The 27,231-nt window shown below is 34.5% G+C and overlaps 1 pseudogene; it reads right to left on the bottom strand.

Annotated features, from left to right (window-relative positions):
- Positions 1-351: 351 nt before the first annotated feature.
- On the bottom strand, positions 352-14,737 carry LOC122142374 (annotated as a pseudogene).
- Positions 14,738-27,231: the final 12,494 nt, after the last annotated feature.

The following is a 27,231-nucleotide window of genomic DNA, read 5'->3' as shown; positions in this document are numbered from 1 at the left end:
AATATTTCTAATATTATGAAAATAACAGAAATATTGAGAATATGCAAAACTACTCTGGTTTTTGCTTTAATAAAGTGTACCGATACTAACTACAGTAAATAAAATGACATTTTGAAAAACAATGCCATATTTCTTTTTTTTCTCTGCAAACAAACATGAATATACCTACCATGACAGACCAAACCGCAATCAATAAATACTTTTTACTGTATGTAAGTGTGACACAATGCAGCTCAGTAACTGTGTACAAAAAAAATATATATCATTAATATTATTAGTCAGGGAATAAGCAAGCGGTCAAAACAGTCACTGCATGAAATCATTTTGTCAAGGAGCTTCCCTGGAAGTTCTTCAGTGGTGTGCCAGCGCTCTCTGGCAGTGATACAGGATGCAGTCTGGGAGAGCAGGATGAGGAGAGCGCAGCCACATGGCCAGAGCAGCGCCGTTCACTCTGCAGTGCAGGAGACAGGGGGCGCCGCTGAGCAGCCGACATGCTACGATTCCCTCTGAACCTGAAACAACAACACATGACTGATGAGCCGCTTCCCTAAACAGTGTGTAAATTATAGTCAGTAATGGTGCATGCTTGAAATGGAATATAAAATGCCTGCAAGTCACGTGAAAGTAAGTGAACTGAAAGATGTTTTACCGATAATGTCCACTACATGTAGCTGTAGGGCGTCTTTGAGAGCGTTCAGGGTGGTTCTGAGCGGGTCACTGGCATCTGTGAGCAGTTTCAGATTCTGTTTGACGTCATGAGACAGAGACAGCCAGAGTTTCCCATATTCCTCTGTGCTTACGACCAAAGGCCTGTGTGTGACAGAGAAAAATGAGTTCATTAAAATAAGTCTCATAAACTCAAAAAGCTTGCAACAAAACGAATGCTTTAAAGTCATCTGTTGGTGTTTGTGTTCACTTTCATTTTATATTCAGTGTGTGGGGGGGGCAATGTGCACATCTTTAACTCCACTGGAAAAACTCACCTTCAGAAGATAATTTAGGATGTTTTTTTTCCTCCAAATACATGAAGCAACCAAACAAATATATATATATATATATATATATATATATATATATATATATATATCTATAAAAAAGTTTGAAGAATTTATCTGGCAGTAAGTTTTAGGAGTTCTTTTAAGTCAATCCTGCAAGACAGACTTTTCAGGATAGAAGATGGGATAAAAAATGAGCTCCTAAGACTTACTGCCAGATTCTGGAAGATAAATTCTTCAAACAATGGTACAAGAAGATGTGGTGCTGGTCCTTCAAGAGTCACACACAATGGATCTGTCCAAACCCTATATAAAACTTCGACTTAAGATATTTCACAATACTTCAGAATGTTATTTTTATTATTAAGTTTGATGTGGTTTGGAATTGGTAAAATGTGCTTGGGAAAAAAAAAAATCTAAAGTATCCAGATTGAGTGCCCAGGCAACATTGCTTAAAAAAGTTGCCCGGCAAAAACTGCTCAAAGAATTGCCCCCATGTATCATCAGCTTTTTACTCCTTAACCCACCCTTAAACCTACCAATAACCATCAAACCTGTCCCTAAACTTACCCGTATCCCTCCTCAAACAGCAGCAGAAGTGTTTTGCAATACAATGTGAAATCAATAAGTAAACTGTAATTATTTTTTGAAGTACATTTATATATAAATACACACACATTCAGTATATATTTTGAAAATATTTACATGTACCTGTAAATACATTTATATTGTTATATTTTAAATGATATATAAACATAACATATTTTTCTTAAATATATACATGCATGTGTTTGTATTTATATATACATATAATAAATATACACAGGTACACACTTATATATTATGTAAACAAAAACTTTTATTTTGGATGCGATTAATCGTCTGACAGCACTAAAGAAAACTAATGTAAAGTTGTTTTGACACACATTACCTGATGAAGTCTGCTGTGGACAGTGTCCCAGAGAAAGGGAGTGTGTTTGTGTGTCCCGGTTGTGTTTGATAAGAGACGGTCCCGGTTAAGGACACGTTAGTGTGAGGGTCGTCCATCAGGAGAGCATAATGACCCACAGATGTACTCCTGGCCTCCAGACAGTCCATGACGTTCCCTCTCAAAACTCGCCGTCTAAGACAGAAGACGTCCCATTTTATTTTATTGCATAATATTATTAAGATATTTTCCGACCAGTACACACCTTCAGCTCCTCACAGGTCAGCTGCACCGCAACGTCTTTTATTACAGTTTCTGTGCAGTTGGATATGAAGATCACAAGCAGCAAAGCTTCATCCCTGAACAGACGGCAGGAGGACAGAGACAGGCTGGGGTCCAGAGGTCAGCGCTGATGACATCAGAGTGAGGAAGGTCTTTGAGGGTCAGCGGGTATGCTGTGGTGAACAGCGCGGTCAGATCTGAAGACACGGATGGAGGATGTTTGTCCTGGATTGTACTGGGCCGCACTATAACCATATCACCACACCTAATATCTGAGACGTGTTTGCATGTCTGTCTCTTCTTTAGTGTCTTTGTTTTGAGACAGGCCATTGGCTGTGGTGGATTTGGGGGTGGTGGTCAAAGGTAGATATGGACGTGGCTGGCTCCTCCTCTGGGAAACTGCCATACAGGAAGCTGTCAGTCGTGTTACGCGAGGAGCGAGAGGAGGAGTCGGAAGACCTCTTGCGGTGCCTGATGATGATGATGACTCGTGTGGGCGGGGCTTTTTTCTAAAGCGAGGGGGGCGGCGGCCTTTCGGATTTCCCCAGCTGAGAGGAATCAGAACAATTGGCATTTCCAGAACCAAATGCAATGCATGTGGTTTGAGTGAGTGGATATTTAGTGTCATCAATACAAGATGGTAAGATAAACCCACTATTAACTTTAAAAATTAAATCACAAATCCATCATAAAATAATTTTTCACCAGAGACACGGAGCTCCCGACTTCCCATAAACCACCAAACAAACGAGGAGGAAGCCAGCTGCTGTTGTCCTGGTTTTGCGTCGAGGGGGCTCCGGCTGTGGCTCTATTCTCTCTGCTGCCTCCTGTTGGCTGGCAGGCTGAACTGCAGCACTGGGTTCATCCACCGGAGGTGCTGTTGCTTCTTTTTGTGGAAGATACCCATCTTTCCCCCAAAACTCTCTTTACACCCTTCAAGAATCAGAGTTGTTGGAGCTGAAATGATACACAAAGTTAATATACAAACATTGTGATAATACAGATGCATCTCAAAAAAAATTGAATTTTGTGAAAAAAAAAAATTTTATTTAACTTATTCAAAAACAGTGAAACTTTCTTATATCTAGATTCATTACATTTAAAAGTAAACATTTCTCAAGTTTTTTGTTTTAATTTGATGATTTAGGCTTACAGCTCACGGAAGTCAAAAAAATCCAGTATCTCAAAATTTTAGATATTTACTAAGATCAATCAAAAAAAAGGATTTGCAAAAAACAGAAAAGTTCAAGTTCTTTAAAGTATGCTTCCAATTTCTGTACTCAATACTTGGTTGGGGCTCTTTAGCACAAACTCCAGCATCAGTGATGGTCCTCATCTTTCTCTTGAAAAATATCCCATAGATTCCTTATGGGGGTTTTCAGGTCAGGCATGTTGGCTGGCCAATCAAAGCACAGTATAATATCATGGTCGGCAAACCACTTGGAAGTAGTTTGTGGCCACTGTGGGCAGGTGCTAAAGTCCTGCTGGAAAGGAAATCATCATCTCCATAAAGCTTCATTCAGCCAGATGGAAGCATAAAAGTGCTCCAAAATCTCCTGCTACACTGCTGCATTGACTTGGTACTTGATAAAACACAAAAGGACCAAACACCAGCAGACGTCACGGCTCCCAAACGCATCACGGACTTCAGTAACTTCACACTGGACTTCAAGCAGCTTGGATTCTGTGCCTCTCCAGTCTTCCTCCAGACCTTGATTTCCAAATGAAATGCAAAATTTACTTTTATCTGTAAAGAGAACTTTGGATCACTGAGCAGCAGTCCAGTTTTTTTCTCCTTAGCCCAGGTAAGATGCTTCTGACATTGTTTCTGTTTCAGAAGTGGCTTGGTTGCTGTTTTCCTGAAGACGTCTGAGCAGGGTGACTCTTGATGCACTGACTCCAGCTTCAGTCCACTCCTTGTGAAGCTCTCCCAAGTGTCTGAATCAACTTTGTTTGACAGGATTCTCAAGCTTGCGGTATCCCTGTTGCTTGTGCACCTTTTCCTACCCAGTCACTTTGCATCTTCCTGTCCAGTCAACTTTCGTAATTTAATATATTTGTGGAGGGTGTCTTGTCTTCGGACCATTTCCAAGCACTCTGTGGTTCAGCAGACCACCAGAAATTTATCAGTAATTTTTATACCCTCTCGACTCGAATAAACCGTTTACGCGTTGTGATTTTCTTACCCGAAAAGAACTCTTTGATCGTAGGATAAAGTGTCAATAATCTGTCTACTTTTTTCTTACAGACACCACTTTGGCACTTAAAAAAAAGATAACAAACAAGGAGTGTCAGCAGTTTGTTCCCTTCGATACAAATGCGTCTTATTGACGTGTGACATACTCAACGAAGAACAAGATGACATACCTGAAAGACTTTTAAACCTTTATACTGTGATTAGGGATTGTCATTTAATTAATGCGACCACGCCCCCGCGTCTCAAATGTCAATCACTAAATATTGTTCTAAGTATTTTTCTGTTGAGAGACACCCAAAAAGAATGGATTTTTGACTCAGAAAAAAGACAAATGAAGACCATGCACGAGCTGTAAGCTCTAATCATCAAAACGTTAAAACAAAAAAACTTGTGAAATGTTTTACTTTACATGTAATGAATTAATAGAATATATGAAAATTTCACTTTTTGAATTTATCCCCCCTAAAAAACAAAAAAAAATATTCTCAGTTACAAAAAAAGAGAACTTTTAATCATGGATATTATAATTTTTTTTTGTATAGCAAATAAGAGAAAAGATTTCTGAGATGCACCCTGTAAAATATATACAGTACTGTTTCAAATGTATGGCTCACTGAGATTTAATGTTTTTACTGAAGTCTCTTCTTCTCACAAAGGTTTGCATTTATTTGTCCAAAAGGCATGATACAGTAAAAAAAAAAGGGTAATAATATTGTGAAAACATTACATTTATATTAAATTTTTTTCTAATTTATTCCTGTGATGCAAAGCTGAATTTCAGAATCATTACTCCAGTCTTCAGTGTCACATCCTTCAGAAATCATTCTAATATGCAATTTGCTACTTCGAAATGATATTTTTTATTATTATCAATGTTCAATCATCAAAAAAAGTGAAAACCAATTCTTTAATAGAACATTCAAAAGAAACAACATTTATTAACATTATAAATGTCTTTACTGCCACCACTTATGATAAAATTTAATGCAACCTTGCTGAATATAAAAGTATTATCTTACTGCAGATCCAAACTTTTGAGTGGTTGTGTACAACCAAAGACAGTAAATATCGTACATGCTGAGTATAGATACTCACCCTGCCTTTCTGTGAGAGTTCAGCGCTGTTTCCTGAGAGTCCTGAACTGACGGACAGTAGTGTGGGAGATTGTCTGTCAGTGATGCTACATGATGATAAACTTACAGGCAGAGAAAAAACTGTACGGCTCCAGATTCAATGCTACAAAAATCATAAACAGTATGGAATGACATGAGGGTGAGTAAATGATGACAAATATTCATTTTTGGTGAACTGCTCATTTTAAGGGCAGCATACACATATGGGGGTGCAAAAAAAAAAAATCAAAATATTGAGAAAATCGCCTTTAAAGTTGATTTGAAAATCTAGAATCTGGGGTGCAAAAAAAAAAAAAAATCAAAATATTGAGAAAATCGCCTTTAAAGTTGTCCAAATGAAGTTCTTAGCAATGCATTTTACTAATCAAAAATTAAGTTTTGATATATTTATGGTAGGAAATTTACAAAATATCTTAATGGAACATGATCTTTACTTCCTAATGATTTTTGGCATAAATGAAAAATGATAGTTTTGACCCATACAATGTATTGTTGGCTACTTCTATAATACCAGTGCTACTTAAGACTGGTTTACTGTAGTATAAATAACAGCAAGCATTGTGATGAGGGTGAATAATGGCTGTACCTCCTGTCCTCACACAGCTCTTCCTGTCTCTGATGAGGGGGTTTATATGGTGCGGCTCCTGCAGCCAAAGCCTCAGACACAAACCTCAAGTCCAAAAGAAATGACAGAGAAGAATCAACCTGTGAAGAAAATACACAAACTACAGCAACAGGTTTGAATCTTTGGGGATTTTGGGGCGATTTTACACAGCGGTTTGGAAGATGTTCTTACTTAGTTGAATGCTCAAAACATGCCTTGTGAACAAAACTGTTGTTCACACTTACACTAAAAGTTCGGGATCAATACAAATATTTTCAAAGGAAATTAATACTTTTATTAAATTGATCAAAAGTAAATAACATTTATAATGTTACAAAAGATTTCTATTTTAAATAAATTCTGATCTTTTGAACTTCCTATTCATCAAATAATACATTATATAAAATATCAGTTTATATAAAAATATGAAGCGGCACAACTGTTTTCAACACTGATGTTCAGAAAGGTTTCTTGAGCAGCAAATCAGCATACAATTATTTTTAAAATGCGAAAAAAATTAAATATTAATAAAAACACAGCTATAAAAAAAAAAAAAAATTAAATTTCAAAACACACAATACACAAAAGCACAAATATCTTCCAGTTATTATAATTTGTAACAATATTTCACAATATTACTGTATTTTTTTTACTGCATTTTTGATCAAATAAATGCAGCCATGGTGAGCAGAAGAGACTTCTTTTAAACAAATCTTATCGTGTATAATATGTTACACCACCAAATTACTGTTTTGTTCACTTGAAGTTCTCTAAATCTGGCTGTTTAGTGTGGAAAATATCCTTAAAGGTACACTATGTTACTTTTTTTGATCAAAATGTACAAAATTCATATAATGAGTTTTGTGTATTTACCTGCTAGAGCACCAAATGTTAACTCACGTAGCTTTAATAAAAAGAACTTGTCATAATAGGGAGAAACAATAAGGCCTGCTACCTCTATGCCGTCCCAGGGTGCTCCACGGGGCAGGACCCACTCATGGAGCTGTGAGTCCTGGCTGAGGTGCCGCAGCTCCTGGGCCTGCTGACGGAGCACCGTGTCCTGGGAGGATGAAAGACTCTCAGCCAGGTCCAGAATCAAGTCTGTCTGGCCCTCAGGGATCTTGGTCAGCGCAGAAAGAATCCAGACCCGTGTCTCCGAGCTCACGCTTCTCTGATCCAGCAGCTGCGTCAGCAGCCGGATGACCTCGCGCCGGTCCACGGACTCTTGGAGGTGAGCGTATTCTCCAAGCACCTGAGCTCACATCGATGAACAAATATCAGTTTATCAGAACATATCAGAACATCATCATTTCATTTCAAAGGCAACAGACACTTGCAGTTTATTCCAATAGATTTTGATGTTAGCATGTTTCTAAGCTAATGTCTCAGAACTGAAAAAGCACCACACACAGGGCTTATTTTATCATTTTTAATCAAAAAGTATCCAATTTAAGTTTCCATGACAGTTTTAAAAGGATTAACCATTTATCCATCTTTATACTACCAGTTATAATGCTGGATTTTATTTTTGTGTAAATAAATAAAACTAAATAAAATATCAAAATATTTCATATAAAATTATAAATAAAATTAAATAATAGTTATCAGCATAGCATAAAAATAAAAAGTTTTTTTGCTTTAAATATATTAGGTAATATTAAGTAAACATTAAAAATGTATTAATTAATTAATATTAAGTAAAAGGTAAATAAATAATATAATAATTTAATAAAAATTTGATGTATTTAATATTAATATTACATAATAATTATATGATGCTCAGCTGGTTCTTAAAAGACAATTAATATTCAGAAAATATCAGATGAGAACACAAAAACACACTGCATTGTTGTCTTTTGTAGAGCTGCTTTACAGCTCAAATTGAAGACTGAATAAAGATTTTGCAACATTAACGCTAATATTTTCCTCTTTATGACTGTGAAAAAGCTTTGAAACAATCTACTGCATTAAGCACTTTATGAAAAATGTGACGTGAATTAGCTGAATAAAAACACTAAATGTGTCCTAACTGATTACTAATAAATACAAACAGTTTTTTTTGAGCAAATAAAATACCAACTGATATTAAAGTGCAAATTGTAAAATCCATCTACTGAAGAAAACACCTGTGGTAACTTGCAAGTCTTTCCCTTCATCAGAAAATTCACCTTCAGAAGTTTATTTAGGTTAAAGATTTTTTGTCCTCTAAATATAAGGATTTTAATGTATTTTCCTAATAAACATATTTTTGGAATTATATTTTTTTAAATATTTTTTCTCAATTTATCAGGTGTTTTGAAATTCATTTGGAAGCCTGTCACTAGAATTTCAATCAGCCTTAAAGTAGAATTATTTTGTGAATCATCAAAACTGTGCTGTGTATGTGTGAAAATAAATATATGTAGTACACACCCAGCTCATGACCTGTAAGAAGCACTGGGGCAGATGAGAAGTGTGTCCCTTCAGCACAGTCAGATACGACTCGACAGCATAAAGCCGTAACTGATCATCTTCCTCTTTAGACTCAGAGCCTGAGACAAAAACACACAAAAAAAAAAAACATCATAAATATAAAATAAAACACCTTCTACTACAGTTTTCAGCTCTTAGATTGTCTATACTTCTGGTTTACCCTCCGCCAGCAGTCGCAGGAAGTTGTTTGGGACGTCTTGTTGCAGCAAATCTCCACCAATGGAAAAAACATCATTCATCGTCTGAATGAACCACGAGTTATCTGGAGCAAACGTAAGGGTTTTTATATAGGAACATAATAGCTGACATTCAGCATTTCATTGGAAGTAGTGTATTCATAAACTCTGGTTTATTAAAAGGATATTTCTCAGCGAGCTCTGCGACTTTCCCAATCAGATGGATGATGGTGTGCTCGTCGTTGCAACTGCGCAGGAAGTCCAGCATCTTCTCAACGATCACGGTCACATTCTGAGCATTTGTGATCCTGAACAGCAATTCAAGAGTCTAAAACACAAGACGCTTGATTTGTTGGGAATTAAGAATATGCAGATCAACATAAATCTTATATTAAAGGGATAGTTTATCCAAAAATGAAAATCCGGTCATTAATTTCTCACCCTCATGTCGTTCCAAACCTGCAAGACCTTCGTTCATCTTCAGAACACATATTAAGATGTTTTTGATGAAATCCGAGAGCTCTCTGACTCTCCATAGACAGTAATTAACATGATCAGGGCTCAGAAACGTAGCAAGGACTTCGTTTAAATACTCCATGTGACATCAGGGCTTCAACCGTAATTTTACGAAGCCGCAAGAATCGTATTTTTTGTGCGCAAAGAAAACAAAAATAATGATCTTATTCAACAATTTGTCTTTTCCGCATCACCCTGGCGCCATATTGAGAGTATCACATACGTAAACAAGGTATGTACACAGATACGTTATTTACGTTCAGATCGAAGCGTAAACAACATACACAAAGTATCCACGTATATACATTATTTATGTATATGATACTCTCAAAATGGCCCAAGGGTGACACGGAGGAGATGATTTGTTGAATAAAGTCATTATTTTTGTTTTCTCGTTTGCGCACAAAAAGTATTCTCGTAGCTTCGTAAAATTACAGTTGAACCCCTGATGTCACATGGATTATTTTAACGATGTCCTTGCTACGTTTCTGAGCCTTGATCATGTTTATTACTGTCTATGGAGGGTCAGAGAGCTCTCGGATTTCATCAAAAATATCTTAATTTGTGTTCTGAAGATGAACGAAGGTCTTATGGGTTTGGAACGACATGATGGTGAGTAATCAATGACCGGATTTTCATTTTTGGGTGAACTATCCCTTTAAATCAATTATTGAGCTAATTTATAATATTTGCGAGAGCATCACATTCGTTTACCAGTTTTGGATGTTTTACAAGTTGGATTTTCTTTTTGATTTGTTGCTGTTACCACAAAGTAATATTTATGAATTAAAAAGTCGAAATTATGACACAAAATTCATAATTATGATATAAAAAGTCACTTTTGAGATATAAAGTTACATTTATGGCCTGAAAAAAAATTAGAATCATGAAAAAAAGTTTCAATTATGACATAAAAAGTAAAAATTATGGATTTTTTCACAATTATGACAACTTTAGGTGTGGTTTGTTCATTACCTCTCTCTTAATAGTGAAATCTGAGTGATCCAAACACTCAATGATGGTCATCTGATGCTGCAGGGCGAGTTTAGCATCATGCTGGACGACATACGTCAAGGCTTTCAAACCTGGACAATGCACCAATATATGAGCAGTTAAAGTGAGTTCAGGTTAACTAACTAGTGAAAACCAAAAAAGCAGCCAGGAATTTTACCAAGATATTTGAGGTTGATCTTCGGAGACAGAACAAAATTCCCAATGCATCTCGCGGCTTTTTCCAGCAGCTCAGCTTTGGGGTGTATGGTGTAGACAGCCTTCACACACTCATACAGGATTGCTGAAACAGACATTGTGTGTTATTTGTGAACATTTTGCTGACAAATTATCATTCACTCCATTAGAAGAGACGATTTATGATGATTAGATATTCTTGCATTAAAAAGAGGAAATAAAATAAACATTCTGCATAGTGGTTATTGAACACTCTAAACAATTAGTATTGTAATTAAATACTAAAACTATTAAGGATCGCTTTCGTTATTTGAAATGAAGCTGAAATAAAATAAAAGTATTAGACGAAAAATTTAAATACTTAAAATTAGAAATTATTTTTTTGGCAACTACCTAAAATAAAACAAATTTCACTGAAGTGTTAAATTACTTAACTTCAATAAAAACAAACAAAATAAAAAAGCACAAATAAAATAACAATAAAACAAATAAACTTAAAAAGCTTCTGCATTTCATTAATTTATAAAAAGCTGATATATAATAACATCAGTATTAGATGAAAAATGTAAACTTAAATGAAAATACCGAGTTGTACTAAATTACTAAATCTTAATTAATAAATTTAAAAACAAACAAAAACTAAATAGAAATATAAAAACCAACACTGCTGAAAGACACATTATGTATTAGATGAATTCATTTTGAACACAAATTGCCATTTGGTCCATTAAAAAAGAGGATTTCACCGTAAGTGATGTTGTGGTTCATTTCCGCTCTGCGCAGAGACTCATCCAGAACTTCATACATCAGCTCGCTGGTGCTGAAAAATCAACACATTTTCCATTCAGGTATGTACTTTTTATTGCATAATGTAAGTATACACATTGGCACGCAGCTTGTATATGCATGGCGGCCCCTCGGTACCTTTGGTCCTCTTTCCCGAGCAGCGAGAGGATCCGGAGCAGCTGGATCTGCAGCCACGGCGCAGGAACACTGTGATAGTTAAAATCCACCGGGAGCTTCCCACCCAGCACCTGCTTCAGGATGGTGACGAAACTACCCGTCAGGTCCTTATAGCTGTCCGGACTCTCCTGATGAAGACAAAAACATCAGATGTGACCGACAAGACATTTTTATTTACTGAAAGTGAAATACTGGATGATGGGACAAAATTAAATCAGAATGTGTTTAACGTTTAATATAAAGCTGGATGCAGATGTTACGGTTAGGACAAAAACTGTCTCTATTATAATGCAAAAGATGGCTCACTTTCATAATACAAAGCCACCCGTCATGAATACTGAGATTCTAAGAGCATGCTGTATGTTGGAGACTGACCCTGATCAGCTGTAGGTAAATATGTAAGGAAGATGCCATGACACCCGGATCTTTGTCACTCAGGGCCTTGCGAAACTTGGCATGAATGTGCTGGACTTGATTTGGAGCTATAAGATAAAACTTATACAACGCCAGGACGGCTTTCCTCCGAATGATCTCCTTAGACAGGAAAGAAAGAGTTAATATTAGACTGATAATCAAATTGACCAATATACAAATGTTTTTTGCCAATATTTACACTTTTCTTCTTAATTAATTCATTATTTAGGTAATTTCCATTAATCAGGTTCTATGCATGAAGGTAGATTCAACAAGCAACAGCGGTGTTCACATGTAAATTAAATAAGTATTTGTAAAAATTAATATTAAACAATATTTTAAAAAGTACATATATTTATATAAAATGTTTTATTAATGTAATTTACAAATAATGCAAAAATGGTGGTTATTGGACACTTTTGCTATAGTTAACTAAAACTATATATATATATATATTATTATATACTATATATTATTATAAAAGACTTTGTTAACTGGAAAGAATTAACTGAAATAATGCTGGAATAAAATCAATCATAAATATTCTGTGAAAAACTTAAAGTTGGCTTAAAGCCAAAGCATTAAATTACTAAAACCAACATAAAAACAAAAAAAGCTATGTAGAAATATATGAGAAACTATACAAATTACAAAAGCACACAACAAAACTACCAAAACTTAGACAAAAATATATATCAAAGCTAAAAGTATAAAAGCTAATTCAAAATATTACTAAACACTATAATATGAAATAAATTATAACAAAATAACACTGGCTTTTAGATATCTTCGAGTGTTGAAATAATGAATATCTCTGAGACTTGTGTGTATTGTGGAGGAGTGAGTCTCTCTGGCTTACTTCGGATGTGACAGCTTGTCTTCTACCAGAGGAAGGACAGCAGGTATCATGTCTTTGGGAAACACCTGAGCTACAACAGTCAACGCCATGCACACTTCAATGAGGTTAGTGCTCTGAAGATCCTGTCACACACGCATGAGACGCTCAGCCACACATTTTACATAACAGGGCCGTTTAAAGATAATAAGAACCAAACTCACTTTTAAACTGTGTTTACCAGCAGCAACAACAATTCATGGCCTTCATTACGGAAAAGAGACACTGCAAGGTACCCTGAAAAAAAATGTAATAGATTAAAATAAAAAAATACAAAACAAAATCACATAATTAACTTTTTTCATGAAGAATCTCTAAATGGAGGTCTAGAGTTATTACAATAAAAAAAAGTAGTTTTTTTGCATAAGTTATTTGTTTTAATATAGACACAAATTACTGTAGATTTGTATAATTGAATATTTTCTGTAATCGAATATATTTATAAAATAATTATATTTTGTATATATAGATACACACATGCAGTGGTGGCACAAAATGATTAGAACACTAGTATTTTCACCAGCTGAAAATGGTTTTAAGTTATTTATTTCTATCTTTTTCTGTAGTGTGTCAGTAGGAAATATCCAAACATTCATTTTGCCATTAATTGTAATAATCCATCCAGATATGATTTCTTAAAACAAAAAAATCAGAACACAAAAAAGAGATCTGATCTCATATCATCAGCAGTCTGTCTGAAATGACATGAAGACACAGAACAAACTGAGACAGACTCAATCCAGAAGAACTGTGCCAGTGTCTCCAAGATGCTAAAAGAAACCTATCTGCAAAGCTACAGTACTGTTAAAAGTTTTAGGCACTTTTAGACAAATCTCGCTGGATTATTACAATTAATGGCAAAATGAATGAAAATAATGATTGTTATAATGTATAACACATAAAATATTTTTATTATTAAACGCATTTTAATTATAATTTGTACATTTATCATTGAGACTAATCTTGGAGCTTGTATAAAGTGTACTGTGTGTGTGTTATTGGAGTGATATATGGTGAGGAGTGGAAATGGGGTGCAAACGTACCCACTCTCTTCTCCAGCACGCCGCCCTGCTGGGCCAGTTTGATGGCGTGAATGTAGGTGAAGGAGGCGTCGTAGCCCAGCATTTCACAGTACATGGCTCGCACCATGATCTCTCTCATCTGCTTCTGTAACACACACACTGAGGTCAAATAACCAGCATCTGAAGTTCTGAGTGACCGTGATGATGGTATGGTCTGTATCGCTCACCATGGTGGTGTTGGGAGACGAAACCCCTGCTCTTTGATGGCAGACAGCTCCCGTTTGATGAGGTTTCCTCCTCCTGCAAAGGCAAATCAAAATGAGAAGGTGCTTTAAAATCAAGAGCACAGCATTGCATTTTAATACGTGGTTGCTAGGACCTTGATAGTGTACATTTTGTATATTGTAAATTATTATTATTAGAAGTAGTTGTAGTATTTGAAGTTGGAAGTGGCCACCTTTTTGCTGTTCACTTTAAAGTTTAGTATTTTTACATTTACACCTATTCCGTGTAATCAATTATCCTCAAATCATGAAATTTTGAAATATAAAAACTTGTATACCTTCCAGATAAAGTACTGATTTGCTAAACTGAAACCGACACCATATCACGTTTTTGACGTGTCAATATCTATATTTATGCTTATGCCTGCGATGTTGTTTTAATTATTAACTTACATGTTTGGATGTCAGTTCTGTGATGCTCTTGATGAGTTGTCTCAATCTGTTGGTGATCTTAGCAGCTCCAGTTTGAGACTCAAATAAACCCGGCAGAGCAGTGAGGGTTTTCTCCACAACATCACTCATTTCTGCACGACAACACAGACGAGCAGCTTATGAGACACAGCCGAGACCAGACATCAAGAGGAGTGCACTACAGCAGGAGAAACACCTCTGCAGCACCTACGCTACAGTCAATGACGACACATGAAAACACAAACCGTCACGTGACTTTCTCGCCGCCTACCGGAAGTACCTTGCTGTTTTCATATAAAAGTCCAGTTTTTAGTGGCTTTACAGTTTTGCACCGAAACAACAACCAATAAAACGAATAGTTTCACAAAACTACTTTTTTAATTTTTTTAAGTATTCCGTTATTATACCTATTTATCATCTATCATATCTATCTATCTATCTCTCCTATCAACAAAGCTAACAATTAAACAATTGTTTTTATAAAAAATAGAAATCGGAGAAAAAATTTTGTTTTAAATATAAAACCTATAAAAAATTTTTTTTAAAAATTCTAAGTTTTACCGCTTTAGCTGTTGTTTTTTTTTTACCAAAGGCTACATGCATTAAACACAAACAACAACCAAAAAAACATTTATTTAAGCTAAATAATGCAAAATACCACAAGCAAAATAACTAGTTTCTGGGTCCAACAAAAGAAAAACATGGGTTTGAAGCACAAACTCTTAATTTTGGGATGAACTGTCTTTTTAATAACTCTGCAAAAACATACTTTAAACATTATGCTTTATTGAACAGTTATTTTATTTATTATAAATTACATGTTAATAAAATAAGTTATTTATCTATTCATTCATTCATTCATTTATTTATGTATTTATTCATTCATTCATTCATTCATTCATTATTTATTTATTTCTGTATTCATTCATTCATTCATTCATTCATTCATTCATTCAAGTTATTTCTTTATTTATTTTATTATTTATTTATTTATTATAATAAAACTGATCTAAACAACAACAACTCATGAAATGGGACATTATGAAATAAAGCATACCCACAAATATTTTTCAGCATGTAAAATCCATTTATTTGGTTTAGGTGTAGGGATATCTGCATGACAACCTATATGATATTATGGTATATACACTTTGCTACAGTAAGAAAGAACAACTATAGTGGCGTAATAACTGAATGAGAGCCAGACCAGTTAACGAGTAAACGAGCATAACTAAATCTGTTAGCTTGCATATCAGAAATAGTGTCCACTAAACAATCCTTCCTTTGTTTCACTCATTCACAACCTCAACCTCATGCACCAACTAACAACATGAAATACACATTGTATGTTTTGAGATCCAATGTTTCCGATAAAATTATTTCTTGGATCACAAAGCTCACACACATTCATAACGCATAACTATAAACGCCCGACAAATAGAGGGGTACTGGTATTCGGCTGTCATAGAAACAGAAGCCATGCGATATCATCCAAGTCCATCCCATAATACCAAGCATTACCATGTGTTGATTAGCGCTGGATGCACTACAGTCCTCTCGTATCATATACTCTACTGCACTCCCACACACTATTACAGTACGCGGGTAATCCTTGAAATCCAGCTGCGGTGAGAAAAGTGGAGAACATCTGAGTTTTTTTTTTTTTTTTTCCCCCCCACAGGGGGGTTTTTTTTTTTTTTTCAACTTCAGGCCCGAGATCTGGGAGACAGACAGAAACACAATGTGAGACTTCATTACAACACCTGACGAAACTAATATAGTTTTTGCCACTGACCCCAGTAAATGTGTGATCCCAGGTCCCGAGCAGAACGCTGTTCCGTCTGGAGAGAAACTCTGAGGGTGCTAAACTCTGTTTCGGCGGTTTCCCAAACAAGATTGTGGACCGAGGGGTTCCCTTTCAAACGTTAAACACACGTTGAATGGTGTAGTCATTGTAGCCCTCCAAACAGCAGACCTCCCTGCAATAGCAAAAAACACAAGATCCTTCAACAAAGCAAAACAATTCTTTGTTTATTCTGGGTTAAAGAACAAAGAAAAAAAAAAAACCACAGGTGTTATTACCACAAAACTGAATATTATGTTGCATTTGACATTCTGATTTAGAATTTGTTGGAACTTGAATACTAAAAAATTTGAAATTTCACACAACTGTTAAATTGTTCAATTTTTTTGGTTCTGAAACCTTAGACGGCAAATATCCAGTTTTTTAAAAATAACAGCTTCGGTTTTCTGAAGAAGACAGGACCTTTGGGGCTACATTAAATTCAATATTCTAAAATCTCCAATTACCAAGAAATTCTGATCATCCAGAAAGTAGGTCAGAGAAGAGAATCTCCGAAAATTCAAACAAAGCATTTTTTGGCCAATTAGTAGTTTTCTGGCCCGTTAAAAATATTCGTGTGTTAAATTTCCAAAGGTGTATAGTCAGTTAAAAAATAAATCATGTTAAATGCCAACTATAGCCTTTTGTGAAATGACCACATCACAACACTCATACAAATAGTTAGTTTTTGTCATATTATAAGCTCCCAGTTGTGCGCAGTACCTTAGGTGGACAGTACTGTTCCTAGGCCGTTGCTAAAGTGTTCTAACTGGTTGTACAACATAAAAGATCCTTGTATATATGTTAATATTTCAAAAAGTGTCAGTTTTTACCGCTGAGGGAGAAATCCACACTAGAAGTTCCAAATATGATGCTCTCTTTGGAATAAATGGCCACCTCTCTGTCTGCCCTCAGGTCATAGAGACGACACTGTAAGTATCCAAAATAAAGTTAGAATTAAATTTTTTTTTTATTTTTTAACTACATTCAAAAGTACCTGTCAAAAGTTTGGAAACTTACAATTTTAACGTTTTTAATGAAGTCTCTTCTGCTCTGAAAGCCACCATTTTGTGCTCGGAAATACAAGTAAAAAAGTAACTATTTTTCTAATTTGAATATATTTAAAAATGCAATTTATTTCTGTGATCAGAAGCTGAATTACAGCATCATTGCACTCCAGTCTTCAGTGTCACATGATCCTCAGAAATCATAATAATGATAACTGATTTACTGGCTTCAAAGAAACATTTATATTATATCAATGTGGAAGAACAGTTGTGCTGCAGATATTTAATACGCGGAAACCAGACTAACTACTATCAGGAGATATGTGCATGGGGCATTTTGTTTACTAGAAATGAATGGCTTTTTATTCAGCAATAAATGAACTAAAATTAGATAAAAAAGACAGTAAAACATTAATAATTTCTAGTTTTAAGAAAATGTCTGCCCATTCTATTCCATCACAAAATCCTAAAAAAAGGTTTTCCAGGAAAAAATAATAATGCTGGCAAATACAATGAGAATAACGAAAGAAACCATTGATTAAATAACTGAAGCACCAATAATAATATGAGCATTCTAATGAATTTATTAGAATTTATTACTAGAAAAAGGGATATGTGAAAGAAAAAAGAAGGAGAAAGGCTCATGTGACGGACAGTATGAGACTGAAGTACTGTAATGATCGAAAAATTCAGTTTGCTGAATAATTAAGAAAAATTACTTTTAAAGATATTGAAATAGAAAATAGCTTTTTCAATTGTGATAATATTTCTCATATTAGTTTTTACTATATTTTACGATCAAATAAATGCAGCCTAATCAAGCATAAGAGATTTCATTAAAAACATTCAAAACTTAAACTGCTTCAAACTTTCGCAAGATGGGCAAGACTCACAGTAGGCATCATCTGAAGCTGAAGCGACAAGCATCTCCGCTCGGATAGTACTCATCGATATAAAACATGACAGTCACTTGACTGTTTCACTCAGTAAACCAAAACTACTTGAAGGTGCTGCAAAACCCTTTTAAGACAAGTCAGATGGCCGATACCATAGTAGCCTCTTCCGGGCCTATACAGTCTCTCGTGACATTTCGAGTGTTTTACACCAGACATGAAATATTGACCAGTGCTGTAAAGGCCTAAATGTCCACCAGTCCACGTTGTTTTTTTTTTTTTTTTTTTGCTGTGACAAAACCGGAAGGGAAAGAGGCTGAGGACACTTACGCGGCACCTGTTGATGGGTCTGATTCATGGGTCTCAAGACGGAATTTCCTGTCCCGTCCGCTGTCCCACACACAAGCTTCTTATCCGCCCTGAGAGACGTGAGCACTGCGGTCACTGCACAGCACTGTTAAAAGCTCTATTGTGCGGGTATGGTGTGATCTGTGCTTGCTGTATTTGCAGTATCTGTGCTGCTCGAGCCCACACTCTGCTTCAGATGGGTTAGTCCAATTTGTTGCACTGTTCAAATAGTTCAAAAGAATGTTTGTTCGCAAACCAGACTCTGTCTGGACCGTTTGCCCTGAGGCTCTGGATTACAGGGACACTGTTGTAAATAAACGTTTTAGTTCTGGCACAGACTGATCATTTTGCTTTCATAGGACCGTCAATATGTTTCATGGCACCGGTTAATTTACTTTGCTTACTTGCTGCCTCTTTTAATTCTCAAAAAAGGCAGCCACTGACCTTGTATTTTATGAATTAATCAAGGACCCTACCCTACACAGTGGATGCCCTGAGGGTATATAAGCCCATTTCTACCAATAAAAAAATGAACGGTAATTGCGCTTTTTTTTATCTCACAATTCTGACTGTTTTTTCCTCACAATTGCAGATTTAAATCTTGCAATTCTGTCTTTTTTTTTTTTTTCCTCATAAGTGCAGATACAACTCACATTTTGTTTTTTCTCTCTTTCAGAATTGCGATATATGACCTCACAGTTGCGTGTTATAAAGGTCAGATTTGTGAGATATCAACTCCACAGTTCTGACTTTTTTTTCTCAAGAATTGCATGATTACATTCGTAATTCTTAAAAAGGTCCACAATTCTGAGAAATAAATATTCAGAATTGCGAGATATTACATGGCCAATTTCTGATTTTTTTCTCAGAATTGCGAGTTTCTTCTATCTTGCACTTATTACGATTTCTCATACATCTGACTTTATACATGCAATTGCGAGTAAGTTAAATTAAGTTAAAAAAATATAAACATGCAATTCGAGAAGTCCTTTTTTCCCCCTCAGAATTGGGACTTTACAACTCGCATTGTGAGTTTTTAATCACAACATGCATTCTGAAAGAAAAAAATCAGGAATTCGAGTATTGTTTTACACAATTCTGAGAAAAAAAGTCAATTAAAAATGAACAGCAAATTTTCATCTTTGGGTGAACTATCCCTTTAAGAAAGTAAATGGGGTCAATTAAGATCTCATGTTAACTCATAAGGTAATGCGTGACACTAGTTTGTCAATGGAGGGGCGTTTGGCTTTTGTTTGTATCAGCAGCTCATTGCCACCCCTTACACGAATGTGTTTTCCCGGTCTCAGAGGGGCCAGATCCCGACACGCACATCAGCCGCGTGGTCCATGGAAGCTCTGCAGCATCTGACCCCTCCTACATCCCACAAGAGGCACACGTGCCATCACCCACTAGAACGTCAGGATCTAACGCAAATACAAAAACACACCACAATCGGTCAAATGCAAAACCTGTTTCATTAACTTCAACCATGTTATTCAAGCTTACCTGCATATTGAATAGTAAAGCAGCATGCGGACAAGTAGTGTGTTGTGCATGGCCCCTGTGATTTCTTCTTGCAGCAAGATTTTCATTCTTTGTCCAGAGTATAGGGTACACCGAGCACTTATTGTCCAACCCACTGCGAAACACGTATCATTAAAAGGTGCAGTATGTAATATTGACATGGTTGAAATGTGGTACTGCAGTCCAAATTTAAAACCTTTGGAGAAGTCTTTTTCTCCAACCACCGCTTATGCGGGTTGCCAGATTGACAGAGTGTAACCAGGAAACAAGAAGCAACTGACATGGAAGGTGAAGTTGATGAGTTAATTTTATCACTGTTTTATATATTCGTTGGTCACAGAGATTTTTAGGATTAATTAATAATACTTTTGTAGGTTGCGTTATAATCTGCTTGCTTCCATGAATGCCATTACACTGTGTTTTCCCGCCAACTTGGCAACCAGGGTTTGAAATCCGATTGGGTAAATTGGTAGAGTGGGCAGAGTCACACAGACCAAGAACCAAACGACCATTGTGGACACAGAACGCACATTTCAAAGTATAATAACTGTCTGTAGAGTTGTTTTTCTGAGATGTGAACTTAGCACGTTTCCTAAATATCTGCAAACATATCGTGCTATTTTTATGCTTTAGTACAGTGAAAAAAAAATTGATACATCACCTTTATATAAAGGTGGCATAAAGATGAAGTTAGCAAGCAATTCTCCACTAATATTATCTCCATCTTTTTGGTTTTATCCAGCAAGGATGTTTTGTACTTACTAGACTTGCTAGACTGACGTCTGCGCCAACTAGTGGCACTGAATTAAACTACAAAACAAAATATTGTTTCCTAAAAACTCCTAAAGCTTTCTAGGCCTTTACACTGTTAAAAGCATGAAGTTCCACCTCGAATTTATGCAGTTGGTTAAGCCTGATGTTTATTGCTCAAAGAGAGATATAATATTTAGTGAAATGTTTAGAAAGAAGCCGGAGAACCTAGAGACTTACCCACAATCCACTGCACATCCCGAGGGGGCGTAAGACAAGGCCCCATTACCACTGCAGGGCATATTCACTGCATGCTCCTGTCAAAACATTTTAATATATCAAAATATATTAAAAGCATGGTTATACAGCTAAAATACAAAACATAAAATCAATACTGTGTTAAAACTAAATACGCAAAACATGTTTATTCAGCTAATGGTAAGGCAATTAATTTCATTTAGTCTACTTTGATGTATTAAATTAATTTAAACTAAATAAAAATATGCAAACTTAAGAAAAATAAAACCTAAGACAAAAAAAATACAACACAACAAAATTTCTAAGAATAAAAAAATGCAAATATATGAATTAATTCACATTAGTAAAAACTATAATAGTATGCAAATTACATTAAAATAACACGGATTATTACTCAAATTAAATAAAAAATCAATAAGTTTTAAAACGGAAGCTATAATAACTAATTAAGCTACACTTTACATAAACTTTAGTCAAAAGTATACAGTAAATAATATTACAACAAACATATAACATGATTAGTAACTAATGTAATAGGTAAACTATGGGGGAGATGAAAAGTATAGCAAAAACCCCTAGAATCATAAAAATCACTTTTTTGAAGTGTCAGGTTTTTTTTCCCTTTATTTTTTGTAAGGCTCCCTCAATCACCTTTTCCATCCAAAAATACGGGGAAAAATTAAAAATTATTGATATTTTATTGCATCAATTGCCAAAATATATCAATAGGGATTATTTTTGTATGTTTTATGACGACCGAGATGGCTGCGATTCTCCCTTGCTTTACACCATCCTACACAGGGCTTTATTTCCCTGGGCCCTTTCAGGGGGTTGTTGGTCTTTTATGACAAAATGACCCAAAGCCCAATCTTTTTGCCCTTGATGACTGATAAAAAACCACAACATTTTTTTTATTTTCCCGTTTTTTTCCCTTTAGAACTCCCGCAGATTCCTACATTACTAAATTTTTGGGGTAATAATTGCTTTTTAAACCGTTAGTGAAAAACCCCTTAAAAAATGATAAAAAAATATGAACACCCAACAAAAGTAAAAATAAAAATGTAAAAACAAAAGAAAAAAAAATAAATAAAATAAATGAAAAAAATCATAAATAATTTAATAATAAATGTACAATTTACCCAAAAAAATTTATATTTTTAAAAAAGTTTAAAAAAATGAATAAAAATTCTCATTACAAAGTCATTTTAGTAGGGGTTACTGTTTTTACAGAAATAAAAAAACAAATAAAATAAAATGAAAATGTTACAAAAAAATTTAGAATCAGAAATTTTTTGGACAACTAAAAGAATTTTTAAAAAAAACAAAAATTAAAAATAAAACTGAAAATAAAAAATAAGAGAATTCAAAATTTTAAATAAAAATAGCATATAAACAATTAAAAAAACAATATTCTTGAAAAGGAGCTTTTTCTGGAATACCCTAATGTCGGGAAAAAAAAAATTTTATCTAAAAATCATCCAATACCCCATTCACCCCCTATCAACCATCGGGTTAAACCGGTTATCAAAAACCCCGTTTTCCTCTTAAATCAGACTGCCCTTAAACATCCCCTACTTTAACGACAGCCATGATCAAATATGTTTCATTAACACCCCACAAAAACACAAAACACACGTTTCCCCGCTCGACATGGGTGCAGCTTGGCTTCTTTTTCCCCCAAACCTTTCCCCTTCGGGCGTCTCGGATTGGGTTTTTTGACGTGTAAAGAGTGTCGGGGGCGGGCAGGCCACCCCCTGCGCGGCCATTTCCCCAAAACAAAGATTCGCGGAGGAGAGGGTCCCCTTTGATGGAGAGAGACGGAGGAGAGCCTGGGACGGAGCGGGGAGGGGATGTGCGGCTGCTGTGACGTCTAAAGGGAAACTCTCTCTCTCTTTTCTCTCTCTCTCTCTCTCTCTCCCCCTTTTGCCTTCTTTTTTGGAGGGCCCTGAGGACACTCGGACCTTTATATATCCCCCGGGATGACCCAATTTTAAGTTTTCCCGACTCTGCAAGGGCTTCCTAAACCCCTGACGGGAAAAAATAGTGCTCATATATATTATATATTTTAATATATTATATAAAATATTATATATATATAATATATATTTTTTTCAAAAGTTTTTTTTTTTTTTTTCAAAAAAATATTTTTTTTTTTTTATCTTTTTTTTTTGGTTTTATTTTTAAGTTGGCTGTATTTTATTTTTTTTTTTTTTAATTTTTTAATCTAATAAAAATCCCCAACTGCATTTTGTTGGGGATTAATTGTAATGCAAATAAAAAAAAACCGGTTTTTAAAAAATTTTAAAAAAGGAATTGGGTCTTTTTTTAAAATGAACTCTTCATTATTTAACAATTTTTGTATATATATATAAAAATATATATTATATATATAATATTCTATATTACGAGGAGAATAAGCAAATGGTTGCTGAAAATTCTGGTGAATAAGCAAATGGTTGCTGAAAATTCTGGTAATTTTAATTAAATTCAAAAGAAAATATTTTAGTAAAGAAAAATGGGGGAAATTGTTATTTCCCAATGATAAAATAATAGCGAATTATTAAAATATTTTACAAACAAATCAAAATTAAAATTAATTTACTAAATTACATAAAATTTACTAAAATTAAAACCCCCAAATTTAAAATACTGTAAAAAAACCCAAATAAAACCAAATTCCCAGAATATTAAATCTATTATTAAATAAAAAAGTAAAAAATGATGTAAAAAAACTTGAATTATAAAATATGTATGAGATGGTGATATATACTGGGGGGAAAATGGTGAATTTCCCCCTTTTTTGAGGAATGCCCCTGTGAGACTGAATTAGACTGCAAAGATTTTTTGGGGGGGTTTCCATCTCTAACCCTCTGAGGATTCCCATCATAAATTTGCATTTCCATGGCATATTATAGAGTTTGGTGAAGGGGGCTAAGAGTGAAAAAGAGGGGGGCCCAAATTTGTGCATTGGGGTTTATTGTTTTCGGGATTTAAAAAAAATTCCCGGCAAGAGCCCAATTTTGTGACAATAATTATTTAGGTTTTAAAAAAAATTAAACCCAAAACTGAACTTTTGAGGGGTTTTTTTTTTGAAATTTTATTTAAAGGGTGTTTGTTAACAGCTGATCCTAAAAAAGCTATTCTAAAAGTAGTTATTCCCCCAAAAAACATTGGGGCCAAATCTTTTTTAAAAAAATCTAAGAATATAAAAAGTTAGCATTAATGAGTTTATTGCTTCGGGTACTGGGGCAGGGTTTTCCCGTGCATTCCCGGCCGCCGGGGCTCCCCGATCCACTGGGTTTCCCCAATATCCAAAGGTTGGGGTTGAGGCAGATCGGTTTAAAAAGGCCCCGGGACCGGGGAAAAGGGGCTTGTGGGAGAGGGAAAAAGGAAGGTGACCTGGGAAAAAGTTCCCTGAAATCCATCAAACAGCTGAGAGAGGCCCCCGGGCCCTTTACAGGGCCTGTTACCATAGAGACAAAACCCAAAGGGGCCCAAAGATGATGCTCCCGTTTAGTCAACGATTTGGGGAAACATTTCCCCTTTTTATTACCAATTTAAAAGTTTGGGGTCAGTAAAAATTTTTTTTTTTTCGCTGCTTTTTTTCCAATTAAATTTTCAAAATAATAATTACATTTATTTTCTAAAAAAAATTTCTATTTTATCCTTTCAATCTAAAAAAAAAATTGTTCCGTTTCCCTGGCGCTAATTTTTCAACTTAAAAATATTTTTCAACGGGAGTATTTTCTATCTACAACCCAAGCTGGGTTTTGTTGTTTTGCTTTGTCCGGGTTTAATTCTTTAAAAAAAAAAAAAAAAAAAAAAAACTATTATTTTTTTTCTCTTTTATTTTTTTCAAACTATATTATTTTTTCTCCCTTATCAATTTTTTTGCTTTTGTTTTTCTTCTATCTTCTTCCATCTTCTTCTTTATCTGTTTTTCTTCTTCTTCTTTTTCTATATCTTCATTTTAAAATCTATCTGTCCGTCCTTTTCTATCATCTGTCAAAAACTTCTATTTTATCTACATCTATTATCTATCTATCTATTATCTATCTTTATTATCTAAACTTCTTCTTGCTAAACTTCCCTCCTTCCAAAAAACTATCTATCTATCTATTATCTATCTAAACTATCTATCTATCATCTTCTTCTGTCTGTCCTGGTCTGTCCTTGTCTATCTTTCTGTCTATCTTTTTATCTTTTCTTCTTAAAATTTCTATAAAAAATCTATCTATCTATCATTATTTCTATCTATCTATCTATCAAACCCGTCGTTTTGTCGCGGTCTTTTCTTTGCGTCCCCATCTTTTCTTCTTTTTCTGTCTTTAAACTTCTTTCCCGTTTGTTGGTCTGTCTGTTGTCTGTCTGTCTGTCTATCTATTTTCTTCTTTTCTATTTCATCTTTTCAACTATTATTGGTTTTCTGTGCTGCTGTTGGTCTGCAAACTAACCCCTCCCCGGGCCCCAAAATAACTTTCTTCGTCTGTTTTCGGCCTGCTGTCATCTGTCCCTTTTCTATCTATCTATCTATCTATTAAACTATCTATCTATCTATCTATCTATCTATTATCTGTCCTGTCTGTCCTGTCTGTCTGTCTGTCTTTCGTCTTCTGTCCAAACATCTATCTAAACTACTATCTATCTAATCTATCTATTTATCTATCTATCTATCTATAAAAAAAATCTTCCTGTCTGTTTTCTGTCCCCTTTTTCTATCCTCTCAAATTTTTATTAATTTTCTTCTTTCTTCTTGGTCTGTTTTTTGTCTTTTCTGTCCCTTTCCCCCATTTCTTCTTCTTCTTCATCACTGCTGTTGTCTGTCGCATCTTTTTCTGTCTGTTGTCATCTATTATCTATCTATCATCTATTAAAATTTTTCTATATCTATTTTTATCTGTTTTTGTCTGTCTGTTTCTGTCTGTTCCCGTCGTCCGGGCGGCCTTCTATCTACTATCTTCTTCTGTTTTTTTTTCTTCAGTATTGTCGTCTGCTTTCGTCTGTCTTCTTCTATCTATCTTTTATTTTTTCTTTATTTCTTTTTTCTTATTTTTGTCTGTCGTTAAAATTTTCTGTCGTTGTCTATCATCTTAAAAAATCTATCTATCTTAAACTTCTTCTGTTGTCTTCTTTTTTCAAAACTATCAAACTATCTTTATCAAATTTTAATTTTTTTTTTTGTTTTTTTCATCCTTTAAAATTTTTTTTTATCGGTTAATGTGTATTTTTAAAATTAAAGGGCTTTTGCCAATACTTTCGCTTTTATCCATCTTTCCGGCGCGAAAAAAAGGTTTTTTCGTTACAAAATAAAAACAACTAAAATTTAAAATTTTGCCTTTTGCCTTTTTTGTTGCTAAACTATTAAATTTTTAAAAACAAATTAAAATTTTCATTACAAAAAAACTTTTTCCGCGTCTTAGTTTCACCCCAAAATAAAAAAAACTGTCATTACGTTTTGCCTTTTGCTTTTGGTCTTTTCTTTTAAATCCCCCTTTACATTTCAAAAAACTAATTTTTTTTTCATCCAAAAAAAAATTTGGGAAAATAAAAAATGGATTAAAGAAAAGCCCTTTTGCCTTTAAAAACCTTATTCCCTCTTTCAAAAAAAAATTTTTTAATTAAAATGGGAAAAACTAAAAGACAAACCTTTTTTCTTTTGTAGGGTAAGGAAAATAAAATTAAAAAAAGTCAAAAAATTTTTCAAAAAAACCCGTTTTTTAACTCAGGGATTTCTGAAATTTTTAAAAATGGAAACCCCTTTTGGATGGGGGGAAAAAATGTGAAATTTTAACCAATTTTTTGTTTTTCGGGTTAAAGTATGTCCAAAAATAAAAAATTTTTAAAAGACCCCTTTTAAATATGTTATGTTGGGGGGTTATTTGGCTTTTTTAAAAAAATTTTTTTTGGGAATTTCTAAAATTATTTAATTTTTGCAAAACAAAAAAATTTTAAAAAAAATTTGTCTCAAAAAAGGGTTTTTTAAAACCTTCTTTAAAATTTTGTTCTCTCTAAAAAATTAAATATCGTTCAATGAACATTCAGTGCATCAGAATGAAAAGTCTCTGTGTCACTGTGTATGGATAAGACAGTCTTGAACTGTATGCCATATGGTTATGTATGTCATATAT

The sequence above is a fragment of the Cyprinus carpio genome, chromosome B25 (genome assembly GCF_018340385.1).
Source record: "Cyprinus carpio isolate SPL01 chromosome B25, ASM1834038v1, whole genome shotgun sequence".
Lineage (NCBI taxonomy): Eukaryota > Metazoa > Chordata > Actinopteri > Cypriniformes > Cyprinidae > Cyprinus > Cyprinus carpio.
This window is presented reverse-complemented; position numbering and strand designations above follow the sequence as displayed.